This window comes from Cavia porcellus, unplaced genomic scaffold, assembly GCF_034190915.1.
Source record: "Cavia porcellus strain 051 isolate PalLab524CR breed Dunkin Hartley unplaced genomic scaffold, mCavPor4.1 scaffold_18, whole genome shotgun sequence".
NCBI classification, from domain to species: domain Eukaryota; kingdom Metazoa; phylum Chordata; class Mammalia; order Rodentia; family Caviidae; genus Cavia; species Cavia porcellus.
In genome coordinates, this window is record NW_026947501.1 from 69,563,114 (window position 1) to 69,577,344 (window position 14,231).

At 52.4% G+C, this 14,231-nt stretch overlaps 1 protein-coding gene across 1 annotated transcript in view; it reads left to right on the forward strand.

Annotated features, from left to right (window-relative positions):
* The window catches only part of Stk32b (serine/threonine kinase 32B), a 336,180-nt gene that overhangs the window by 96,362 nt on the left and 225,587 nt on the right, over positions 1-14,231 (forward strand). The gene's annotated exons all lie outside the window — the stretch shown is intronic.

Genomic DNA, 14,231 nt, shown 5'->3' on the forward strand with positions numbered 1-14,231 from the left:
TCTAGATAGAAACTCCTTGGTCTGGGACAGGCAGAACCACTCAGGAAGCTGTGCTGGGCGTGCGGGGCACCTGTGTCTGAGGTCAGCCGTGGCTGGCTGAGCCCTTGGCAGTCAGGTGGCTCCTTTGTCTGGGTGTAGACCGTACTTGCGTCTCCTACAGCACCAAAGGTGGAAGACACGTCCTGAGCTTTCCATGCTAGACTGTTTCCTGAAGGAGGTTCGCGGGTAGGGCTCATGCATGGTTTCACCTGCATTAGACTTCATTTCCGCTTCCCCGTTTGGCTGTTTCCTAGACTCATTGTTAAGGTGCTTTGTTTAAAATCAGCAAGGGAGCGCCTATTACTGTTTCTACAGCACAACTGTGAAAGGGAACACCTGGTAGGGGCGAGGGGGAGGACAAATTTCTGAAGCCATTGTGTAAGTTCTCACAGCCCTTTGTTACTAGAACCTTCTGTGAGTAGCAGTCAATACCCGGATGTCCTACGTGTTACTCTGAGCCAAGAAACAACCACAGAAATCAGCAACAAGATCTTAGGTATTGAGACTTCAATGAAGTCTCAACAGTCTGCCCTAGCTGAAGCGGGGGTAGAGAGGCAGGGGAAGAGGCTGGGGGGGCACCTCGAGTGGAGGCCCCCAGGGCCTGTGACAGAGGATTTCTCTGCAGCTACTGAGCTGCGTCCTTTCCATCGAAGTCATCCTCTTTGGCTCTGGCTGTGGTTACAACGACCTCAGTTACATTCCAGCCTTCAACCAGTTACCCGTCCCCAGTTTGCCCTATGAGGGCGGGGTCAGGGGCACATCTTATTTATCTGAGTGCCAACTGAGCCTGCTACTCCTTCGCAAAAAGTGCCATGGAGGCATCCCAAAACAGAATAGATGTCTTTGGGGGGCGTGGTCTCTACCACTATGCCCAGTCCACTTCCTAATACCCAGTCCGGCCGCCATCTTGGTTCCTGGTAGAGGTGGCCACTCGGATGGGCTTGTGGAGTCTTTGATGTATGTCCTGCTGCTCTTATTTCTCTATCCCCTTGCGATGCTGCTGCTTAGCCCAGAATGCACCTCCCCCTGCTCCTTGCGCCCACTAGGAGGATTCTGCTCCTTCTCAGGAATCTGTTAGGCTCCCCTTGGTGCCAGGCACTGTCCTGATTCTCCAGGGTCCAACGCTGCAGACTGAGCACAGCTGGTGTCCTCTCGGGGGTGCTAGGGCAGCCACCACCTCCTCCTTCGGGCTTCTGCAGAACTCCCCGCCCTCCCCCTTGTGGCCTCTTCCAGCCCAGAGCAGGCCCTGCAGCTCTGCTGCAATTCCCTTTCCTGCATCAACAGTGAGCCACTCAGGGAGGGCCCGTACCTCATTAGCAGCTGTGTCCCCAGCACTGGCATTCAGTAAACGCATTCAGTCCATCTATTAAGGGTCCATGATGGGCCAGGTTCTAGATGGTGGTGTAAAGCAGTAGATACCACAGAGCCTGCAGTGACAGAAGGCAGCGCATTGCAGTCCTGCCCTCTTCTGTACCTCCTCAGTAGTAACTGTCCTTTGGTGACCTGAGGTCACTTTCTAAAAAATCGATGTTTCAGACACCCACCATGCTCAGTGGGCCAAGTGGTGGTCCTGTCCACTCCCCCTGCACACTGAGGAGAAAGCCAGTGGAGTTTTCCCAGTTCCATTGAGTAGGATTTTCTTCAGTCTCTGGCATCTGTGGGACTCTCTCATCACCATGGCAACCTCAGGCATCACAGGGAAGAAGTGATATCGAATGTCCAGGGTCCGTTTTTCATCCTGGTCTGTTCAGGCTCATGCAGCTTTGGCCGTGCCCTGAAGATGCTGGATTCCCAACCTTTGGGGTGGCACATGGAAGGGGCAAGGGAAGTTCCAGGCTGCACCCTGACATTTAGAGGGCCCTGCTGAGCATGAGAGGGCTGTGTGAAGAGCCAGGGGCCACACTGTGCAAAGCCGTGGCTTGAGGAGGTGACAGCTGGGCCGGGCGATTGGCCCTGGAAAGTCCTGTAAGTGAGTAGGTGACCCAGTGGCCAGGGAAGCTGTGGGGTCTAATTGCTTCTGATTGCAGAACTCATAAAGGCTGTGCTGGTCCAGCTTAGTGCCGGCTTCCCAGAGTGGAGGAAGGGGCACACACGGAGATGCATCCTGTTTCCATCCTCCCGGTGAGATTCCTCCCAGTGTGCTTGATTTCTAACAGCAATGCCAACGGGCTTGCAACCGTTTCGAAATTCAGCAGCTGATTGATTCTCAAGGGCCAGCAAGAAGTGACTCCAGGGAGCCCTTCTGGGCCCAAAGGGAGTGCCAATGCCTGGGCCCCTTGAAGCCCACCTTCCAGGAGGCAAGCCCACAGTGAAGCCCCAAAGGTGTTAGGATGAGTAAGTAATGGCCTTCCACAAGGGGAAGGACGCTTTCCAGCAGGAGAAGGAGGAAGTGTCACATCTGAGTGCTTGATAGAGTAGATGTGGGAAATCTCTCAAGGTGCATAGCTTGGGGAAACCAATTTTCTCCCCTGGAAGAAACACCTAGAAATGTGCTTTTGTAATTTCCTGGTTAGCTTTCAATCCAGGCAGGGTGGCAGTCTGGATTAACTGTCGCAGCATGCTATACATTAAAGTCCCAGAAACCTATTAATCTTGTAACTGAAACTCAGTACCTTGCGACCACCGTCCCTCTTATTTCCTCCTCCACTGGGCCCTGCTTCCCTCTGTCCCACTCTGTGCTTCTGTGAGTTTGGTGTCTCCAGAAGCGCGTGTATCTTTGTCCATTTTCAGTGGTGTGAGAAAACAGCCTGGGTCATTTTAAAGAACAGAAGTTTATTTGGCTTCTGGTGCTGGAGGCTGGGCATAGACACACAGGGCGCTGGTGTCTGCTGAGGGCTCCAAGCTGCGTCACCTGGCAGAGAAAGACCAAGAGAGAGACCTCACTTCTCTTTCTTGTCTTCTGAAGCCACTAATACCATCATGGGAGGCCCCAACCCCATGACTTCATCTGGTCCTAGTTCCTGCCAAGTGCTACCAACGAGGAATTTAAGGGGTGTGTGCAAACCACAGCAGTGTCTTAGAGGAAGGACCGAGGCACACCCTCTGCTCTGTCTTCCTACTCTCTGCTCACACGGTGGTGGTCTCAGTTTGTCCCATCCCCACTTTCCCTTCCCTCTTTTGCAGCCACTGAAGAAGGCAACCCCACCCCTACTCTAAGTGTTACTGCCCCTCTCTGAGGCCCAGACTCCCAGCACAGTCCCTCCCTCTGTCTGTGTTGACCCATTTCCTTGTTTCTCAGCAGATTTCTTCCCATCACCCACCCTCTGGTGCCAGGGAACCTGCTTGCCCTGTTCACTGCTGGGATCCCACGCCCTCCAGTTGAATGGATGTTTGCACCTGGCTCCTGGCTTGGGACACAGTGGGTTGAGAAGGGCAGAGGGAACAGGGAGCTGGTGTTCCCTCTGAGCTGTGAGACCCTCAGGGCCAGGGACCTTGCCCTTTGCCTGTCTTCATACTTGGCTCCCAGCACAGGACAATGCACTTCACATGGAAGGTCAACGATCCCTGTCACAGCTGAGATTACTGTGTAGATACCGGTGCCAGAGCAGTGGAAGGATGAACGTTAATACTCCTGGACCTCAGACATTCTTCCCAGTTTCCCTTTCCATCGTTCTGTCCACAATTCATACGAGGAACGTATCTTTTTCTGACTAGCAGGGCACAGAATTTGGTTTTCCAATGGGCTCAGCGGAGGTCTGTGGTCGTTTGCTCCCTGGAAGCAGGGAAATGGGTGTTTATAAAATGTGCATCGGTCAGCCTCATCCTGCCGGCTTCTCACTTCCTCCCCTCTTCCTTTGCCTTCTTTGGACCAACAACCTGGTGCCCTGGGCACATTCCACCAGTAAAAGGATGGCTAAGAGATGCTGCGACCTGAGTATTCATTTTCCAGAAGGCGACCCAGTCTGTGACAGCCTGGAGAGGACGTCAGAAGGCCCAGTGTGCTGGGCTGTGTGTGCACCACTTTCTCCCTGAGAACCCTGCACTACTATGCCCTTGACATTTTCCTGTCACCTTGCTTCCGTGTTTACATGGGCCTGATATCTTGTGTAGTGAGCTATGTTCCCCAGAAGTTAAGAAAACCCCAAACCTAGCTTCTGTTGCCTTGAGGAGTAGGCAGTCCCAAACGGGAACCTGCGTGGCACCATCAGATCCCTACGTTGTGGGGCTCATGTGTCTTCTACCAGTCCTGCTGCAGGGCTGAGCCTGTGGCCAGATCCCTCCACGTCCACTGTGGGGACTCATGGGCACAGGAGAGTGTAAGGACAGGCCAGCATCAAGCCACGATCCTCCCTCTGTATCATGTCTGTGAGTGCAGATAGGTTAATGCTGAGCAAGAAAACAGAAAAGGGGAAAGGGTGCAGGGCATGACTATGCAGCTAAGGATACAGCCCCGCACACAGCCCTGCCCGCCCTCGGTCCCAAGGTCCTCTGTGGACCTTGAGCAGAGCAGTGATGGCAGGTGCCATGTGCATGCGGTACCCTCCTTTCCTTTCCAGCGCCTTTACAAGCAGCAGGTACTTGGAAGGCCAGGCCTCTGCTAGTCTCTGTTCATGAGCAGCTGGGCTTGGGAGGTGGCCTTGGTGAGCCAGGCCCCACCAGAACTAGCACACTCACATGCCAGCAGGGCAGGCGGGTGGGAGATGAGTGGAGCGCGTGGGCTGAGAGACATCAGGGAGTGGTGGGGACTGCGGCTCTGAGACCTCACGCTGCCACAGGGCCTCGGCACATCGACTTCCTTTGAGTGGCACAGGTGAGGTTTGGGGGTGGAGCTGGCAGGGGCGCTGGCGCTGTAGATCCAGGGCCATCCTCTTGGCCAACCTGCATGGATATAGGTTGACAGACGGTTCCGGGTAGACTCTGCTGAGGTCCTTTATGGCCTTGAGTGGAGGAATTAAAGAAGATGGGTGGGTGGGGCCTGTGGCTACTGGCCCGTGGGTTTCTCATGACTCTGTCACTCTCTTCAGGGCAGCGGTCACCACCAGGAAAGTCCTGTTCATTTAGCTCCTTCACCACAATGGTAGCAGCATTGGCCATGGGATTTGATCACCAAGAATCCGCTCAAGAAGGTCTGGTGGGGTGGTGAGTGGCGACATGCAGGCTCGGTTCCTCGGGTCTGGTAGTGAGTGACAGCCTGTGCTGGTTCGCGACCGGGAATCTCAAGGTTGTTATCTTTCCATTCTTGTTTTCCTAAGAAAATTTTTCATTTGATCTTTGGGACTGACTTTCAATTTTATTAATGAATTATCAAGAGGCTCAGATGTTTGATTTCCTTGGTGTGAGATGCACTCCACCTGGAGGTAAATCCCATCTTGTCATGTGTCATTGTGGGACATGGCTGTTGTGTTCAGCAAGTGACAGTGACAATACTAAGAGCATCTGAAGCCCACTGCCCTCCTTCTGCATCTCAGAGTCCCTTCCACATGCTGGGTGTGGCTTTCCTGGCACGGACAATTCCTCCTTCACAAAGAGAGGACCCTCACACAGTCTACACAGAGCCAGGACCTGGCTCCAGCATGAGGAGCCAGCAGTGAGCCTGAAAGTTAGCTCTGCTCATTGACGTCCACTTGTGCCCCTGACTATTTGTCTAGAATATAAATCCATGGACATCAGTCAGCACTGGGCTGAACGAGCTTTTGAAATGTGCTGTGAAGCTGCCTTTGAGAATTTATGCCAGACAGTCCTTCTGGGTTCCACCTCATTGGTTGGAGGCTGAAGGTGGTGTCTTTGGCTCTCAATAATGCTGGTAATTCTTTCAGAAAGTCACTGGTCGTTAGATCACTGGGGGCCATCTGAATGGATGTAAGTGGCACCCTGGAGACCACGGAAGACACTACCCTGCTTCAGCCTCTGGCATCTCTGTGTGGCTGGAGCTCCTTATGCTGTGTACTCCACACTGAGTCTGACAGTTTGTGGGGTGACAGTGCCACACTCTGTCCTCAAGAGGAGGCAAAGAGGAGACAGGGAGGGTGGGCGTGGGCTCCCTGCCTGGCACTTACGAGGCTCTGTCTGGTGGCCGACACCGTTGGATGGCAGGTCCTGGTGTCCGCGGTTCAGTCCTTACCCAGTGGAAACAGCTCCCACCCTCTGCACTCCTTCCCATCCGGGGTGCGTAAGAGGGAAAATCAGTGACTCCCCCCGCCACCCCAGTTCCCATTGCGCCCACAGCCTGAGGGTCTCCCAGGAGTAAAGAGATTTCTGAGGAGCCACACGGCAGGCCCCGGGTTTTGCATCTGGGTAGTAGCCCAAGGGAGTCCCGGCCCACCAGAAGTTCTTTCCCGGATGTTACAGTGGGTGGGGTGGAGCCTGCTCTCCTCACCCGCACGCCCAGCAGGTAGGCAGGAAGAGAGATGAGGGTCATTTTCACTAAGGCAGCAGAGGGGACTGGTGCAAACCCACGCAGGCTTGCATACACCAAGGCGGTGCAGCAGGTGAAGGACCAGTGAGGAGGAGTGTGTGCAGGGGGATCTGGAGGCCCTTGAGTGAGCAGGGAAGAGCTTGTCCTTAGTGCTCCTTGTTGCACTGTGACCTGTCGGTTCTGTAGTTCGGGGGAACTGGTGTCTTGATCTTGCTTACACTGTAAACCTGCCTTCCCGATGTTTCCCTTTACCTCACCGAATCACCGCATGTTCCAAATTAGTGGGGCTTGTTTGAATGCAGGTCTAGTCTATATCTCTCTAAATTAAATTTTCTTTTCACTTCTCTTTGGTTTTCCAAGTCGTCTGAGCTTTAAAGTGTGGTTACTTCAGTGAAGCTCACATTATGCCCTACACAGCCTGACCTTGAACACCAGCTGGTTTTTACAAGGCATCCGGGTCCTCGTATGTGTTGGTGCTTTCTCCAGAATTTCCTCCCACCTCTGCCCAGGTGGTGAGCTCCTCGGTGTGCCACAAAACCCTTCCTGTTGTTACTCTGCTCAACTATTCCCAGTTTCACCTGAGAGGTGCCTTTTTCTGACTTCAGTGCTGGGGTTGGGGTTTTTCCTAGAGAATTGAAATATTTGTTCCTGATAATGAAAATTATATGCAGCTGTGTCATTGCTATCATTAGGATTTTAAATGTCTGCAGGACGGCCTGTGTTGGGAGCTCAGTCCAGGACTTCTGGAAGGTGGGGTAACTTTTCATGGTGGGGCCTAGGAAGTGGTCCTCAGGTCCTTGGAAGTGTGGCCTGGAAGTAGACTGTAGGAGCCCACCCCTTCCACTTCCTCTCATTTGCTTTCTGGCCATGGGGTAACCATGGCTGGACCATAATTTCCTGCTTCAGTGTACCCCAAAAGGAACAGGTCCAACTGATCATAGACTGGACCCTCTAAAGCTACAAACCCAAATAAACCTTTTTTCTTCTTAAAGCTGTTCGTTGTATTTGTTATAGCGACAGAAAGCTGACTACTAACCCGCTTTAGGGAGGCTGCCTGCTGCCTAGGGTCAGAGACCCACAGCCAGGTCACAGCTGTGAGACCTCCGACAGCTCTTGATCTCAGCTGTGTCATCTCTCACACAGGAGTCCTGTGTAGTTCTTTGACTGAAATCATTCACGTAAGGAAGGACAGTGTCCGTCCGGTGGCTCTAGTTGCACTGGACAATCTCAGCACACACCCACTTCCTGCTTTGTTTTGGGCCTGCGTTTCCTGCTCTCCTTCCCACCGCTCTTCCTGCCACCTGACATCCCAGTTCCTTGCTGCCAAATCTCTGCATCTTCACCATCACTGGGTTTTCTCAGTAGCAGTTGTGAGCCACTTGAAGTCATTTATGGAACTGGCCGAGATACCTGGAAATGAGCCATTCTATTTTTAAAGCGGTTGAAAGTCTTCAGCGCTGTCTGGGAGACACGGTGCCCAGTCCCTCCCACGCACCGCACTTCTTCAGGATGCGGGGGTGACACATGGGTCCCCAGGGATCCCCAGCAGATGGGACGTGCTGCCTTATTAATGTATTGGCAGACACCTCATGTTGCACTGCACAGCCCTGCCAAGAGCAGGTCTGGAAAGCTTGGCCGCAGTTCCAAACCAAAATGCAGCCTTTTTCCTCCAGCTCCAGTCCTGGACCCAGAGGCAGCTGCAGAGACGTGCGAGCTACAGCAAGTACTCGGCTGCTCGCTCCAGGCCAGCCTGACTTTCCCAGGCCTCCCATTGCCCAGGGCTCTGAGACCCACACTTGGGATGCTGGCTGATCTGAGAATGGGGCCAAGCATCAGTGATTAGCAGGCTTCCATGGGTGCTAAGGTTCAGCCATGGAAGAACCACCAAACCACCAAGTCCCTTGGAACCCAGGGGTGTGCATGGCACAGCACAGAAGCCGAGGACAGGCATCTCCTTGGGCCCCCTGATGAGGGCAGCTCTGGCTGGAAACCTGGGAATGAGCAGATCCACTGGGTGGGCCTCAAGTCCTGCTCCTCTGCAGAGTTAATGAACTAGGAGAAGAGAGACTCGGACACTCTCAGCAGGTCCTGTAAGAGGGGCCAAAATCCCCTCCTGGATGAGGGCAGCTTTGCTGATGGGTCACAGCATCGGCCTTGAGCATGCTTCCCTGTGCAGCCCCAGTCCTGGCACACTTGTGGCTCTTAGAGCACCCTTCAGGTATGAGGGCAGCTGCCTTCAGCTCAGACTCTGCCAGGGGAGGAGCTGGCCTTGCCTCTTGCTTCAGGAGCTGTCCTTCGGAAAGCGATGTGGAGTCAGTTTGACTCCCAAGTGTAGCTCCTGACATCTCAGACTCCTAGAGCAGCTTGAGTAGATCCACCGGAAATGCATCTTAGGGAGGGGAGTCCTCTCCAGGTTCCACCTTCTTGGCTCCAGAGATGGTTAAATTTAGGCATCAGCTTGACTGCGCTCTGGGAGGGCCAGAGATGGTGAGAGATGGTGTCCAGGAGAGCTTCTCTGCAAGGGATTAGTGTTAGAGTCAGTGCCCCTGCCTGCTTTTCCAGAGCACGTGGACACTAGCCCCTCCTCCAAGGGTGCAGACAGAACCAGGAAGTGGAGAATTGAATTCCTCCCCTTTCTGAGCTGGACAGCCTCTCCCACCCTCAGACACTGGAGTTTCTGGTTCTCTGGTCTTCTGACTCCTGCACTTAGATCAGGGCCCACTGGGCCACACTCCATTGTCCCTCCTGCTTCTCGGGCCTGCCCTGTGCACCAGTGCCCTTCGTGCATCTCTCATAGATGGTTGATGTGGTGACTTCTGGGCTTTCCTGCTCCTCTGAGCCACTTCCTGTAAGATGGTAGCCAGACAGACCGACATTAGAGATTAGATGGCAGAGAGACAGATAAATGATAGGTAATAGATGACAAATGGGTAGATAACAAGTAATAGATACAGAAGACAGCTATGGATAGATGCAGACAAGAGAGACAGATAATAGGGAAGTAGATAATGATAGGTAGATAAGTAGATGAATAGATACAAAGTGACAGCCGAGTAGATGACATAATAGCTATAGATAGCAGCTGTAGATAGATGATAGACAGACAGGCAGGCAGGCAGGCAGAGCTCACTGGCTGTGTTTCACTGAAGAAACTCTCACTCATTTTCACCAAAGGCCAGGCAGGGCTGGGACACAGGGAGATGTAGGGGAGGAGGGCGGTGCCCAGGGACCTAACTGGCCTGGAGCCCCTCCCCCACCCCACCCGGCTTCTGGTCCTGCAGGTTTTTCATCTTTGTTGAGCTGTAATTTCAGAGATTCAGACCTGGAAGAGTGGAGGCCAGGGGTCTTCACTGGGGTACAGCAGTGGTGGGGTGGGGTGTGTGCACAGGTGTTATGCTGTGTGCGTGCGCATGTGCAGTAGTCTGCCCTGTAAGGCCTGGAATTGGCCACACCCTGCCCTGGGTGTCTTAGAGAGAATCGTTTCCTGACTCTGGAGAGTCTCTCACTGACACCCACCTGCCTTTCCTCTCTCTGTCAGGTCATCTGGGACACAAGGTTAGGATGGAGACCTGGGGCTAAGGAATAGAAGTGACTAGTCCAGTCCCTTTGGGCATGTCAGCCAACTCAGAAGGAATATTCTTAGCGCCAGCAGGCCACCAAGATGGCTCATGGAAGGTGGCACCTAACCACTTTGTACACTGTTTCCCCCAATCTGGCCCTAGTGTCCCTGGTTGTTTCCCCAGCCCGCTCCCTGGGCTGAGCCATGGCAGTGATACACAGCTCGATGCTGTGGGTCATGATTATGTCTTCACTGGCCGCAGCGGCCAGCAAGAACAGAACTACAAGAGAGAAGCAAAGCCTTACACTCTGACTCCAGCTCTGACTTTCCTCTCGTATGCTGATTAGCGGGAGCTTCTCCCCACACGGGTTCCCAGAGTACCCTGCAGGGCCATCCTGTCGCACACCCTCCCGTCACCATCCTCCCCTTTGCGCTGCTCTCAGCCACTCTGCCCCAGGAGACAGGGAGTGGCCAGTGGCCGCCTGTGCTCATTGCTGGGTAGATTGCCCCTGTGCTACTGTCTTGAGCTAATCACTGAGGCGTCGGGCTCCCAGTAAGAGCAATGACCTCTTCATGGTGAAGGCAGTAGATGAAGGACTTGGTGACAGAAACCAGGAAGGCTGAGTCAGGCAGGCTGCCAGGGGGAAGGCAGAGCCCATCTGCAGGGCACCCACATGACCCCAGCTCTGCTTCTGCCTGTATGAGGCAGCCTCTGCCAGGACCACACAGCACCCGTGATAGAGCGAGACACATCCCGGCCAGAGCCAAGGCCAGGCCTGGGGGGCGCTGGCTGCTTGGCGGGTGCACCATGCCTCCTCCCTGCCTCTCTGACCCTCCGCTCTCCCGATTCCCTTCGCTGCCTTCCTCCCACCATGCAGGGACTCCCAGGCCAAGGCGCCATCCTTACTCAGCCATTCCATGGCCTGCTCGGACGTTTATGAAGTTTCATTAGTGCCTGCCCGCGGTGTGTGGTGGTCACAGCCGCCCTCGGGGGTAGGTACAGCACCTAGCACATCCCCGTTCTACTTCCCTCCCCTCCCCTCTCCTCCTCTCCACCTCTCGGTCCCCTTCTCATTTGCAAAAGCTCTGTCTCCCTGTGTCCAGTTTCTTTTATGGTTTTATTTATGCTTTGGGGGTCTCGTGTAGGAGAAACCGCATGGTGTTTGAGCTCGTGTGTCTGATTTGTTTTGCTGTGCACCGTGGCCCTAACCACATCACTGTCCTACCCGTGACTCCAGCTTAGCCTCCTTCATGGTGGAGCAGTTTCTACTGTGTGTAGATTCCACATTTTCCTCGTCTGTTCATGGGATGGACATTTGGCCGCTTCCAAGATTTAACTCCTAAGAGTTGTGCTGTTGTAATTTTGTAGCTGGGACTTTTAGTCTCAAAAGTTGTTCAGCTATGACCCCTAGGCCAACTCGGGGGTCCCTTGGGTTTTATAAAGAAAGTTTCATTGTGACACAGGTAGGGCTGCTCACTGACATCGTGGGTCTGCTGCAGTGGCACAGCTGGGTCCTTGGGGTGGAACAGAGCAGTGTGGCCCTCAGAAACCGAGGGCCACTTCCACCATGTGCCCAGGCTCCCACAGCACCTGTCCCAAGTCCTCCCTCTGCCTCTCAAGTGAACCCCTGGTGATCGGCAGTCTCCTGCTTAGCCCTGTCCTGGGGCCTGGCACCCTGCTGCCTGCTCCCTGCCAGGCCAGCACAAGGCAACAGGAGGCACACAGGGCTCCAGGCCTTCTTCCCAGGAATGGCCAGGGTGGCTGCTGGGGCACCACCTTGAGAGAGAGCCAGGATTCCTCTGAAGAGGGAGGTGCTGAGGTCACTTTGAGAGAGCCACAAGGCATGTGTCACATGCCGTGTTTGTTTCTTCTCCTCTGGACATTTCCTTTTATACCTTTCTTTATCCTCTTTTTTTTTTTTTTTTTCTTATACTGGCAGACAATTAAGCCAGAGCCTTCACAGGGAACTCCTCCCCAGCCCTCTTTATTAGTTTTGAGACAAAGTCTTGCTAATTTTCCAAATTTTCCAGGCTGGGCTTTAGCTTGTGATCCTCCTGCCTCGGCCTCTCAGGGCACTGGCGTGACAGGTATGCGTCTTCACTTCCAGCTTTCCCCACTTCTTTTACCCTTGTTTCTTTCTCTGTAAAGATTTGCTGGGATTCACCATGGGGTTACATCACAGTAAACCCACTGACGACAATTGACAATATTCTAAGCTGAAAAGACATTTACTATACCTCAACTGTTGTACATCACATCCCAGCAGCACAGACCACTGCAGAGTGTTAGTTTTACCTTCGCGGTCACATGGTACCCATCATAGGAGAAGATCCTACCACTTGTCACTGGCCTCAGAAAAGATCCAAATTCAAACGTGAAGTTTATATTGAGTGTATGTTGCTCATGGTAAAGGAGAAAAATTAGTAAGTAAAGCCTTTGCAAGTCAGGGAGCATCTACACATTTATTCAAAAGCAGGCATTTCCCAGATGCTATTATGTTACAACACAGGCATCTGTATCAGTGAGGATCAGCAAGCCTATGCTCAGTAACAAAGATCCCCTGCTTCTTAGTGGCTTACAACCACAAGGTCTCTTTCTTGTTCCTGCTGCCATTTGTTCAGCTTAGGATGACAGAGGTCCTGATCATGATTATGGGTAGATGGTGTCCTCTGAGCTCTGCCATGTCGGGGCTAAGGGAAAGAGCCCAGTCAGGAGTGATGCATGCCCATTTCTGTCCACAGCACTCTTACATGGCTTTGTTTAGCCACAGGAGTTCAAGAAATCTGTTTCAGTTCTGTGCCTTGACAGGAGGGGTCCAGATACCACTGAGCAGGGTGGGTGCTCACCATACTTTGGTGAGAAAGAATAAGCCATGAGCCACACTCTGAAGGAGAATCACGTTTTTTACACATTGATTGAGTACTTACTGCATACCAAGCATTTTGTGGTTGTTACATTTGATCTCATCTGTGATGTTTTCCCATGGACACTCACAGTGTCAGGAGACAAAAACTGAATCCCTGTGAACTATGTGATTTGATTACAGTCCCTCAGCTGGAGTACTTGCAGGCATAAATCTGAGCTCTTTTCATGTTGCCCTAGGGGCTCTCTGTGCCCTGCTCTAACCTCGGCTTTGGGTTCCTGCTTGTGGCATACCAAAGCTACTGGCCCATGAAATGGGGCCTCTTAGGAGCCCTTGCAGGGGTGGCAAGAGGATCTGTTTAAGACTGCACTGATTACCCTATGTTCGTGTTGTGGTTTGGGTCTTAAGTTTCCCCAGAAGTTCATGTGTTGCCCTCCACTCTACTCTGTGTGCCCAGGAAAGGGGAGCCAACCTTTCCTTCTCTTTGTCCCTCAAAGGCATGACACATGGTACATCATTTGTAGAATCATTCCATGCACGGTCATTATGTGGAGCTGAACTGATGAGTATTATAAACATCCACCAGCTGCGGGCTCTATGGAACCCCTGTCAGGGTCAGTCTCTGTGCTAGAGCTACACTGTCACTGCTAGGAAGCAGGCATGAGACCTCCAGTCCACATGTGGGAGATGCATTGATTTTCCATGACCTTGTGTAAATTTGCAAGGTGAAAATGAACCAGACCAAGATGTTGCCACACAACTGTCTGCTCCATGGGCCCACACACTTTTTCTCTATTATACTACATCCCCTAGGGTACCAGTCTTGTTACTGACCCAGGAATTTGGGTCAAATACAAAAAGTGATCAAAAATTACAGTGTTTAAATTTTTAAAATTTATTATAATGAAAGACATGTTGCCTTTAATCTCCCCTCAGTCTTCTCTGTCACCTCAGGCACACTTCTATCATACTTGTCACTTTCGGAAGCAGTTCTGGAAGTGCCCTCTCATGAGTGTGTTTATGAGGTGTGATAAAAAATATAGTGAGTGCTACTGCCAGGTGCCACCCGATAGAGGGGGAGACTGATCCAAACACTGTGGGGTGTCCTTGTCCACCTTACTCACTGTACCTGGCATTGTATAACTTCTGACTGGTTCCCAAAGTCAAAATGATCACAAAAGCTAAATATTTTGAATCAGCTTAGAACATCAGGCAACCAGACAGCTCAACTAAAGGCACTCATGAAAGAAGAACTGCTTCAATAAGTAGCCAGAATCATGGGATAAATGTGTTCAGAAGGAGGGAGAGTATTTTTGATTAGACAATGTGTATTTTACTGTAATGCTTTTTAAAAGTTTTTTAAACATATGCCATGATTTTCAGCACACCTGATGTCATAGTTACTGCTCTCTTT